Raw genomic sequence first — 11813 nt, forward strand, 5'->3', positions numbered from 1 at the left:
ATACAGAAGAATAAAATAAAAATAATAATGTGATATTTCGCAGGGCATCCTATGTAAAGGGCGCCTTGTATTCTTCACAGGTTCTGTACTACCAGTCAGTATTTGAATGTATTAAACAAAGCTGGTATACAGGATAACTAAAACGACTTATATATAATGTGATGTTTCATAGGGCGCCTTATGTAAAGGGCGCACTGTACCTTTCACGGGTTCTTCGCCAACAGTAATTGTCTGTATTTGTTGTACAGAACTGTGCTATACAGAAGAGTAAATGAAATCGTTCATCTTTGATGTGGTCTCGGAAGGGCGCCTAATGTAAAGGGCGCACTGCACCTTTCACGGGTTCTTTACCAATAAAACTGTAAGAATGTATTACTAAAAACTTGTACCATTATTTATAGTGTGATATTTCGGAGGGCGCACCGGGACACGTCCCGGTGGGCCAGCACGGGCCTGGTTACATTATTTTTCAATCGTCTCCAGAATTACTTACAATTAGATATATCCGCTTTTTTTTTTTTTTTTTTAGTTCATCCAAATAGAAAATAGTATAGTTTTCCACTTGGGGTAAACTTCGCTATCTCCACTGCTATTTTCAGAAGCTGGTTTAACGAAGTCATATATAATACTAGAGTCTACTCAACAATGTAACTAGAATTTAACGAAAAAAGAAAAAAAAAGTAGTCCAAAAAGTTTAAATCGTATATGTGCCTGCTGTAATACCGTTTTCATTTACTGTTAAAAGACTGTGTAGACCGTTGTATAGGGCATACCTATTGTAAGGAGAGCATTCACATTACTGATAATAAACAATTGTATTTGCATTGAGGAATATTTGCACTGAAAAATTGAAATTCTGATGTTCTAAAGGGATTTTAAGCTGCTCCAGGTTGGCAACACTGATACCTTATCCGATTTCGAAATAGATCTGAAAGTTGCTAATTGTTTATCGTCAAAACAAACACATGTGTGCTGTAATTGAATGTTCTCTTAGGCCTGCCATCTACTAAGACAACACTTTGTTTTGTCTTTTTCTGTCAGTAAGATGCTGTCATCTAAGGAGAAATGGTAGAACTAATTCTTTCTTGCATCCACTAACAAATTTCAGCATCTCCAGGATTAATAGACCCTTAATAAGGGATATATTTTCATGAAATTGACATCGATATAACTTGTACGCAAGGGGTTCACTAAATATTGTTGAAAGACAATATATATATCATTCAGTCGACAGATCGCATCGAACTATACAAAATTATATGTTGGCAGTACATTTTCATGCTCAATTTTTGAAGAAAAATGGGAAAAATTGAAAATTAAGGCACTAAATAATACGTCGTGAATTGCCAATAATAATTAACAGTTTTGTTTTGCTCTAAGAAATTATTTATTCATCTACTGTTAAATATTAGCTAATAGATGTATAAACAACAGGATGTCCCATAAGTTTTCCGCTACGCGCCATATGGAAAACGAAAATACAAGAAAACGGTGTAGAAGATATTTTACTCTGCAAACTACAAATTATTGTGCTGTATGGTGGATATTTCATATTTCCACCAAATTGCTAATGTCCCTATGTATACCATTTCTTGGACTTCAAGTTGAAAACCATTTGCATCCCACTCCGGACATTATTCTCATTGGCGAATTTTTTACCAGGAAGGAAGATTACCAGTGCACGAAATAAGAGGTAATCTGAAGGTGCTGAAGTTAGGACTGTCTGTACGCTTGATGTGGTAACAGTGCAGCATCTTCAAAGTTACGGAATTTTTCTTGTTTGACACGGGACCTATGGAAGGAAGCATTGTCAACCAACAGACGTTTGAGGTTGACGAAATGTAGATTTTTTGCAACACAGTTTGATAATTTCGTTCTAGTTCCTCACAGTGCAGCTTAGCATTCATAGCAAGACCATGAAGGACAAGTTTCCAGTTCATGGAACCCTTAAAATACCACCTTACAGTAAGCATGACTTGTATTCAAACAGTCCCTATTTCCTCACGGGTCCTACTTCCTGGTCTGGGTCCAACCATTGAATTCTGATACTGGAGTTCGAAAATACACCCATTTTTCGTCGGTTATTACAATTCCTTTAATGAAACGCAGGTCATGGGATTATTCAACAGTGGTTTACACTTACCACTCTTCGTTGTGACTGTTCAGGAGTGAGATCATTGACGACAATTCGACATCGACCTTGCCAACGGTGGCCTTGTTTTGAGATACCCATCTCGACAACCAACATTCGAGTGCTGGTGCTCGAATTTGCCTCCATACTTTGGCGTACAGCCTCCATATTGAAGGTAGGTGATCTTTCTGCACGTTCTTTTTCTGAACATTCATAGTTATCCTTTCTGAATCTTTCTACCTACCAATTTTGCTGCATGATTCCTTTATCCGCACAGATATTTCATGTTGCATCACGTGTTGTGTGTCTCAGTTTGAAACTTACACAGGAGCTCACGATTCAATGTTTTTTGCCGCTCCATATTTCAGATAAGAAGAACACTTGCCAAGAGACTAAACACAAATATTAATGGATATATAGTAGGGAAAGGATACTTCTGTACATTCGCATATTGGTTCTTATGTTCCTGTTAACCATTAATGTTTCAAGAGGTACCTAAAGTTCATGTTCCGATATGGCGGAAGGTTTATGGAACACATTATATATATAGATATATAGATATAGATATAGATATATAAAGGGTGGTAGGAAACTATTTGAACAAACTTCGGGAGCTGATTTCTGACACCGAAACAAGCAAAAAAGTCATGTGGAACTTTGGTCAGTGAGGGATAGTTTCAGCGATATAAGGTGCCGAAAGCGTGGGAAAAATGAACTTCAGAGGGCTCTAATTCAAAACCAACACAACGTAGAAAGTGCGGTTTAGAACATGACACTCGAAGTCATACCTGCTAGATTAAAAAATGTATACTTCAAACCTCCGCAACATGTGTGTGAGGAATTCCCCAAAGGAAGGTAGGGATCTCCTATAATCTGGCAAGTAATCTCTACGTTCCTTTGGAGAAGTTTGCAGTATACTTGCGGAGCAGGTATGTCTTCGAGTGTTATGTTCTAAACCGCACTCTTTACGTTGTGTTGGCTTTGAATTACATCCCTCTGAAGTTCATTTTCCCCACGCTTTCGGCACCTTATATCGCTGAAACTATCCCTCACTGACCAAAGTTCCACAGGACTTTTTTGCTTGTCAGAAATCAGTTCCCGAAGTTTGTTCAAATAGTTTACCACCCTGCATATATATATATATATATATATATATATATATATATATATATATATATATATATATATATATGGTTAGTTGGCACGTGCCACACAGCGTCTCAAATCTGGGCGGCAACTGTAGAGCTGAGCTGTTGATATTGAAGTGTAAGGCAAACTTCGTGCTACCTGAGGAGCAGTAGTACAGCAATATGCAGTGGACTGAGCATATAGTGATAGTGTGAAATAGGCGATCTCTCTGATTTCCAAAGAGAGGAAATTGTTGGCTCTCGATTATGTGGTACACGTGACGAGAAGGAACAGTTTCAAAGCTGGTGATTGCCAACAAAACTTGCGGCAACACCACATCGACGAAGAGAAACAGTAAGCAGGAGAAACACAGTATTAATCGAAAGAAAAGTTAGAGACAGTCCCTAACCAGCATTAAAGAAGATTGTCATTTAAAACCGTAATCCGATTGCGGTGGAAGCGGGGGTGGATTCAAGCAGTATCTCCCACAGCCTGAATAAACTATCACCTTACATAACATAGACATATGAAGTTAGGTTGCACGGATGAAACCTCATTAAAAAAAAAACGAAATGAAATATTTCAGTTTAACGTCCCAGGATTATCCCTTTTAAGCTAAAGTAAACGGCTAATTAAGGCAAGTGAATGATGATGGAAGAATTGATAAAATGAATGTTGGATAATATGGGAGTACCCGAAGGAAACCCACGGACACGATGTTTTCCAACACAAACTTACTTGGCCGGGGATCGAAACAGGGACTCTACGCACCAGAGGTAAGCACTTTACCACTGAGCCACTATTCCTCCACTATTGATAAGAAACCTAGCACCATAACGTTAGCACGACGCTAATGATGCTGCCAATATGCAACATGGACTGATGGTATTTGAAAATGTATAGTGTGGTCGAATGAGTCATCGCTAATCTTATGTGGAACCACAAGTCGAGTTTATGTGTGGTGGACACCCAAACAATCAAGGGTCAATCCATCTGAAGTGGTCCAAAGATGGCGAAAATGGTTGCTCGACCATCTCCGAAAATTATAGGAATTGGAGTGTGATGAACCTTGTATATGAGAAAGTCAATAACATCATTCACGTTGTCGTATGTACAAGTGTTCGTGAATGGCGGCCATCTTTGTTGTCGGTGGAGTGCCTTTTTTTTTTTTTTTTTTTTTTTTTTTTTTTTTGCATTTGCAAGAGTTTACGAAAACTACAGTTACTGAGAACGTACGAATCAGACGAATATCAAGCAAAAACGAATATATAGAGGATAAACTGAGGTACACGGAGAATATATAATATTGTTTCTAAATAAAAATGCAGGGCTGCAAACTAATACGTGAAGTCACTAGAAAAAGTATAGAAAGTTACACTTTAAGGACTGTAATTTGGAATGGCATAAAGTGGGGAGATCGTAAGTTTTGTGGTAAATACTACTGCATGTAAAGAGTCTGCAGAAATATCCACACCTATGATACTACTGGCACCATAGATTTACACATGGTACGAAAATTACAGTTACAAACAAAAGCGGATCTAATTGCTGAACCATGCGTAGTTTTTGAGATCTAGCGTGAAACATATCAAAACATTTAATTTTTTCCAGGCTATTAAGATCGTCATGCGCCTGCTTTCTTCGCGTTTTTACCATGTCCTCACTTTTTCTCCATGTAATATCAGTCATGCTTTTTGGCAATACTTTATTCACATACAGAACTACATTGTGGCCTAACAAGGAAGGGTCACGCAGTGGCTCCGCTAAGTTCCGAACGAGACAATTGTGTTTGCATTTGATATGTTATAACTAGATGAATACCAAAGTTATACGTGCCACCGGGCGGAATTCGTGAGTTACAACATATTTTGTAATGTAAGAAATACAAAAAAAAAAAAAAAAAAAATACCTGGCAGAATAGTTTGAACCAAGTCATTTATTCGGAAACGGTTGGGTAAGTGGAAAACTCGGTCAACACGTATCCCATCATTTTCAACGACAAATTTTTTGGGGTAAAAAACTTTGTCCCAGGGTCCCCCGCAGGGTCCCAGACGGGGTCCAACTCAAAATTTTCAAATGGGAAGGGGGGTTAAGTAGCACATCATTTGAAAGCTGTTGTAAAATGAAAGAAAATGCAGTAAGTCTCAACTCTCCACAACAACCCTGTGCAAAATGGCGACGGGTCAAAGTGTAAACAAAAACTTAATTGAAAAGTCCATGGTCACCCATATAAATCGGAAACGGTGAGACAAATGTGAAAATAGGAAACGAAGTGTGGCATTATCTTCAAAGTACAACGATTTAAGTGAAAATGTCTTGTCCCAGGGTCCCCACATGATCCCAGGTGGGGTCCAACTAAAAAGTTTCAAATGGCAAGAGGGGTAGCATATCGTTTGAAAACTCTTGTTAAGTGAAAGGAGATGGAGCACGTCTCGACTTTCTACGACAACCCTGTCCAAAATTGCGGCGGGTGAAAATGTAAACAAAAGCTTAATTGAAAATCTATTGTCACCTTGAATGCAAGATGGCCGCTTAAAACCTATATCGAAAGGATAAGCATACCAAACTCCTGAAGCTAGTAAAACCAAATTTGGCATTAATGTTGATTAGTACGTGACGAAAATATGCGAAATGTTCAAAAACGCGACATCTTGAGTTCAAAATGCCGCACTATGTATCGAACGCATGTCAAGCTCACACCACTGGTGCTGGAGAAGCGAAATGTGATATTTACGTTTATGGTTAATAGTAGATTTCCACAAAATATCAAAGAATATAATCTCTAATCCAATATGGCTGCCAGTGTGAAAAATGAGTTTGTATATAAATATGTTATTTTCTGGAATACTGTGACCAAACCAACGAAGTTTGACGCAACTAGATGTACTGAAATGACTTACATATAAATTGGTAATACTCGCCAATCTTGCAATTTTTTTTTTTTTTTTTTTTTTTTTTTTTTTTTTGTATATTTGGTATTGCTTGCAGTATTGCGATCAAACCAACGAATGACATATAAATGTAACCATCGCGAATACGTTACAATAGAGCCCCCAACCTACTGGTACAGCAAGTCCTTTATGCATGAACTACGTATGACAAAATTAGAAAAATACCCGAAGGTATTCAACTTTTGTTTAGCAGTATGAGTAGGAAGTCAGAGTTGTGTGTTCATCGCACATTCGTTATATTCAAGTAAATGACGTTGAGAGAACCGTGACGAACGTTCATTAAGAACAAAACATATGTGTTGTTACCGAATGAAACAATAGTTGAAGTGAATCGAAATTCAATTGTTCTTTAGTTTTCCTATTGTTTCTAAATACATAATAGAGAAAAATAGAGATTTAGTTTTGTACTGTTATGAATGACATAGGTTTTAAGCGGCCATCTTGGGTTCAAGGCGGCCATAGTTTTTTAATTAAGCTTTTGTTTATATTTTGACCCGCCGCAATTTTGGACAGGGTTGTGGTAGAAAGTCGAGACTTGCTCCATCTACTTTCATTTAACAAGATCTTTCAAACGATGTGCTACCTCTCTTGCCATTTGAAACTTTTTAGTTGGACCCCACCTGGTACCCTGTGGGGGCCCTGGGACTAGACGTTTAGCTTAAATATTTGTACTTTGAAAATAATGCCACACTTCGTTTCCTATTTTCACATTTGTCTCACCGTTTCCGATTTATATGGGTGACCATGGACTTTTCAATTCAGTTTTCGTTTACATTTTGACCCGTCGCCATTTTGCACAGGAGTGTCATAGAGAGTCGAGACTTGTTGCATTTTCTTTCATTTTACAACAGCTTTCAAATGATGTGCTACTTAACCCCTCTTGCTATTTGAAAATTTTGAGTTGGACCCCGTCTGGGACCCTGCGAGGGCCCTGGGGTAGACTTTTTTTATCCAAAAAAAGCGTGCCCTTGAAAATGATGGGATACGTATTGTCCGAGTTTTGCATTTACCCAACCGTTTCCGAACAAATGACTCGGTTCAAACTATTTGTTCCAGCTTTGTAGCTTTTATATTACAAAATATGTTGTAACTCACGACATTCCGCCCGGTGGCACGTATAACTTTGGGATTCGTCTAGTTATAACATATCAAATGCAAACACAATTGTCTCGTTCGGATCTCAGCGGAGCCACTGCGTGACCCTTCCTTGTAAGCAGCAATTTTTAGCACTTTGCCCTCCTGAGATATTACGCCCCAAAAATGGCATTAAAATCACAAACATCAATTTTCGGACCTCCATAAGTCTATTTTGCCAGTAGTATCATAGGTGTGGATTTTTCTGCAGACTATTTACATGCAATAGTATTCAGCACAAAACTTATGAACTCCCCACTTTATGCCATTCCACATTACAGGCCTTTAAATGTATATAATTTTCTAATATATAATTTCCTATACTTTTTCTAGTTATTTCATATATTAGTTTGCAATCCTGCATTTTTATTTAAAAACAATAATATATATTCTCCGTCTACCTCAGTCTTTCCTTTAAACATTCGTTTTTGTTTGGTGTTCGTCTAATTCGTACGTCTTGAGCAACTGTAATTTTCGTAAACGCTTGCAAATGCAAATAATGGCACTCCACCGACAACAAAGATGGCTGCCATTCAAGAACACTTGTACATACGACAACGTGAATAGTGTTATTGACCTTCTCATACACAAGGTTCGTCACAGTCAAATTTTTATAATTTTCGGAGATGGTCGAGCCACCTCTGGACCACTTCGTATAGATTGACCCTCATACTATCCTTAGTATGAACGTCCAACCAGTGGCGTAACTAAAGGCTTAGGGGCTCTCCCGCAGACTGCGTGCAGTGGGGCCTCTACCCTACTTCCCACTTCACGATTTCTAGGCCCCTGATGGCTTGAGGACCCCCGCAATGCGGGGTCTGCGGGGCCCTTATTTACGCCCCTGCGTCCAACCGTGAAACATGGTAGGGAATTTGTGATGCTATGGGTCTCAATAATTTGGTTTTCAGTAAATCCTAGGGGACCATGTACATCCTATGCTCAAGATGACATATTCCGGGATGTGCCCATTCAATTCGAAGCTGTTGGTACCTATTTTGAGGAACTTTGGAACACGTCTTCTTGATTTTTCCTCGAAAGTCGGCTAGTTGATGCAGATTAAGATAGGCATACCAATACAAAATAAAGATATATATATAAAATCAACTTCGTATCTTGAAAGAAAAAAGTTATTTTATAAGTGATTCTTCGTTTTAGGTTTAGTTTAGAAAGGCTTAATTATCATGGTTGTAAATATAGCGTTTTTCTTTCGCAAATTTTGAGAAATTGTAGACTTACAAAATTTCCGAGTACTTCAGCTGCTGGCATAACATATTTTTTGAACACTTGATAAACTATTCTTACATAGATATTTCAAGTGTTTTACAAGTAAAGCATTTTTCTATTGGTCACAAGGAGGAAAAACTCTTTATAGAAGGTAAGTTTCCGCATTCATTTCTCAAGAACGTATGAATTGTTCTGAGATTATTGTTGCTCGGAAACTGTAATAAACACAATGAAATATAATGAGTGGTATCATTATATTCCTCAAACAATTACGCATCCTTAAAATAAAAAAAAACATTGGTTGAATTTCTGTGTTTTACGTGGAACTACTATCCGAATATTTTCAACAAGAATGTGAAAGAAATCTTAACACGTAATTCACATGCTTGTATTTGTAATGTACGCAGCACGCTTTTCCTTTGTATACTATCAATATCTTCTTTCTATATATTCAATGTACTTGTTTCCAACATGATATAATAAAAACCGATATCAAGGAGTGAAAATTAATATGTGATTTCTATGGAATTCGTAATACTACCCTAATTAGTTATGGTAAAAATATTAAAAATACAAGAGAAATTATAAAGGTATGAAGATTTACGCATGCATTACTCGTAATTATATTATTTTATATCAAATGAGTATTAGGAAGTTTTCGTACTTCACGAAACTATTCATAATTTTATTTTTCATTTTTTATTTTTTTTATTTTGATCAGTTCATAGGCAACACGTAACTAACAAGGAACGGACGTGAACGTGTCATTCGGACATCCGAATCAAACCTAGTTCATTCGAAAAACGTAACAAAGATATGTTCATGCACAAAAAATTAGGTGCCATGGACAACGGAATAAGTCCTTGGAGCCCATTAAGCCTGTTAGTATAAAGAAATACGTAGACTCGCAGTGGAATAGCTATTGCATCAATACTGTTTATTATAAAGTCATGATTTATAGTTCATTCTCTTCAGCATGAAACAAGCTTTCCAGACGTGCTATGTATTGGAGCCCATAACGTACCTGAACAGGGAAAATTGAGAGAATGTCGGAAAAATTCCCTCCAGAAATCCCTCTCACCAACTTTGGACTCAACGTTGTCCAAGTACGTTGTGAATATATAGTACATCCAACTATATACTCACATTATGACCACCCGCTGCTTTTTGACGTAAGAGGCACAAGACATAGCAGAACCGAAAATTACACGGTAGCAGGGATCTCATTCGATTAGTCAGTGAGGTGCTTGTGTGTAAAATGAAGAAGGCCGGTGATGCATCGGAGTTTGATCGGAACCCGTTTGTGATGACGACTAGGCAACAGGAAACGACCAGCTCGAAAACAGCACGACTTGTCGGGTGTTCGCGAGCTGCCGTGACTCGTGACTTCCAAAGGTGGGGAAAACGTGGTAAAACCAGTACCAAACCACACCTCATTAAAAAGTATCAAATATCGTTGATTGTCCAGCTTGATATACCAGGATAGGGCGCAAACCGACACAGCTAACAGTAGATTTTGACAGAGGACAAAGTATGAGTGTCTAGGTACATGTTGTAATATATGGATACACAGTATTCGAAGTGGAGAAAAACCAGAGGCGGTATGTTTTAATACGATTTTTACTCGACATACCGGCTATCTAAATATTGAAATACAGTGAAAGTATGTTGCCTAAAAGATTACATTTCTATTTACATAATGACTCTAAACCATGGGAGAGCTTCTCCGCAGTTGTGTGCAGGGAACTGGGAGAGGCTTTGCCCCTGCCCCCAACTCTGAGAAAAAAAAATTAAAATATATTCTTCCGTTGTATTATAGATAATTATCTAGGTATATACGAAAATGCTCAAAACCCAACTTTTATTAACAATTTTTAGTTTCCCACAGGAGAACTCCCTAACACCCTACTCGACTAAGGGGTATCCCAGACCCTCGGAAGGTGCACCCCCAGAACAGACAACCTCTAAATCCGCCCATTCTCAAAACATTTCATTTAGAGGGTATATGCATTAAAGGATGAAGACACACATACATAAGAAAAAAAACAATTTAGTATGGCACAACAAAATATTAAAAAAATATATATAAACTAGCTGAACTTCTTGTAGACACCTCATTTTTAGAACAAAAGGTAGGTAAAAGATAACAAAAAATGTCGGTATTTTCATCTTAGAAATTATTGCTACATAAGAAATAGCATATTTTTACATGCGAAGCTATTCGTCAATTACTGTGAATAAAAATGGATTTATTAAAAGTATATTAGCATCCACTTTCCAGTGACAGTGTCTTGATCACTGAAAGCCAGAGGCGGTATGTCTTCATTACTGAAAAACCAGAGACGGTATGGCATACCACCGCATACCGTCTCACTTCGACCACTGTGGATACATGTTATAGTTAACTGTTACATATGGTCCTCTGCAACCGATGTTCAATACATGTGCCAATATTAACTGCGCGACATCGTCCCTTACGACTGGAATGGGCACATGCCCATAGTCGTTAGACCGTCGAGCAATGACACAACGTTGCATGGTCCGGCAAATCACAATACTCCCCTCAGTACATCAAGGACCAGCTAAAATTCGTAATCTTCCAGGATAACAGGTGCTCTAGACGTGCAAAGTAAAGTGACTTTAGATCGGTGGCGGCTTCACATGGATGGCACTATAATTGCTCTTAGCTATTAGTAGTGCATTACTGATCATAAACAGCCATTCATGTCGGCCATGTTTCCAGCTGGCAGTGTCATCTTTTAGCAGAATAACGCTCCTTGTCACAAGGTCAATGCTGTGCCGCAGTGTTTCGAGTAGCACAGTGGTGAATTCCAATTGTTACAATGGCCACAAACCTCACTCAATCATAACATAATTGAACACCTTACAGATATTTATTGAAGTTTAGCGTCCCTTTTCAGTATACCAAGGCTGTATGAGACGTCGATCTACAGTTTAAGATAGATCCAAACCATTGCAATGCGTTCAAATTTTAATGCTCTCTTATCGGGAATTGAATCCGTGACTATATGCACTAAAAGAGAGCACATGCTGGCTACCAGGACTACCTTTGAGATGCCAAATGTCAAATCCAAGCTCATCGCCCCTCTTCGCGGAATTTACAAGAATTAAATTACTTGTGTACGTGGAGATGTTGTGCGTCATGCCTCCAGTCATCAAAGCACCATTGCTTCCATGTCAAACACATTGCTGGTGCCCTGTGAGTCAAAGGTGGATATACAGGA

Source organism: Thermobia domestica, chromosome 11 (assembly GCF_964235325.1).
Source record: "Thermobia domestica chromosome 11, izTheDome1.hap1.1, whole genome shotgun sequence".
NCBI classification, from domain to species: Eukaryota; Metazoa; Arthropoda; class Insecta; order Zygentoma; family Lepismatidae; genus Thermobia; species Thermobia domestica.